The following is a 1,201-nucleotide window of genomic DNA, read 5'->3' as shown; positions in this document are numbered from 1 at the left end:
TTTAGGGATAGGGCTAGCGCTAGCCTGTTAGGGCTTTAGGGCTAGGGCTGGTGCTAGGGCTGTTATGGCTTTAGGGCTAGGGTTAGAGGTAGTGCTTTTAGGGATTTAGGGACAGGGCTAGGGCTAGGTTTTTAAGGCTAGGTGTAGGGCTAGTGCATTAGATCAAGGGCTTTAAGGCTAGAGCCAATGCTGTTAGGGCTTTAGGGCTAGGCCTTGTCTAGGGCTGTTAGAGCATTATAGCTAGGGCTAGGGCTAGGACTGTTAGGGCTTTAGGGCTAGGGCTAGAGCTGATAGAGCTTTAGGGGTATGGCTAGGGCTGTTAAGGCATTAGGACTAGGGCTATTTGGGCTTTAGGGCTAGGCTTAGGGCTGTTAGGGCTTTATGGCTAGGGCTGATAGGGCTTTAGCGCTAGGGTTAGGGCTAGGGCTTACAGGGCTTTAGGTCTAGGGTTAGGGCTAGAGCTGTTAGGGCTTTAGGACTAGGAATAGGGCTAGGGCTGTTAGGGCTTTAGAGCTAAGGCCAGGGTTAGGACTTTAGGGCTACGTTTAGGGCAAGGGCTAGGGCTAGGGCATTAGGGAAAAGGCTTTAGGGCTAGGGCTACTGCTGTTAGAGATTTAGGGCTAGGGCTAGGGCTGTTAGGGCTTTAGGGCTGGGGCTAGAACTGATAGGGATTTAGGGCTAGGGCTGGGGCTAGGGCTGTTAGGGCTTTAGGGCTAGGCTTAGGGCTATTAGGGCTTTAGAGCTAGGGCTAGGGCTAGGGCTAGGACTAGGGTAGGGCTGATAGGGCTTCAGAGCTAGGATCAGGGCTTAGGTCTTATAGTGTTTTAGGGCTAGGGTTAGGGCTAGAACTCTTAGGGCTTTAGGGCTAGGGCTGTTAGGGCTTTAAGGCTAAGGCCAGAGCTAGGACTTTAGTGTTACGTTTAGGGATAGGGCTTGGTCTGGAGCATTAGGGATAGTGCTTTAGGGCTAGGGCTAGTGCTGTTAGGGCTTTAGGGCTAAGCCTAAGGCTGTTAGGGCTTTAGGGCTAAGGCTATTAGGGCTTTAGGAATAGGGATAGGGCTTTAGGGCTTTAGGGCTAGGACTAGGGCTAGGGCTGATAGGGCTTTAGGGCTAAGCCTAAGGCTGTTAGGGCTTAAGTGCTAGGGCTAGGGTTTTTAGGGTTTATGGCTAGGGCTCTTAGGGCTTTAAGGCTAGGGCTAGG

Source organism: Chrysochloris asiatica, unplaced genomic scaffold, assembly GCF_000296735.1.
Source record: "Chrysochloris asiatica unplaced genomic scaffold, ChrAsi1.0 scaffold00407, whole genome shotgun sequence".
Lineage (NCBI taxonomy): Eukaryota > Metazoa > Chordata > Mammalia > Afrosoricida > Chrysochloridae > Chrysochloris > Chrysochloris asiatica.
This window is presented reverse-complemented; position numbering follows the sequence as displayed.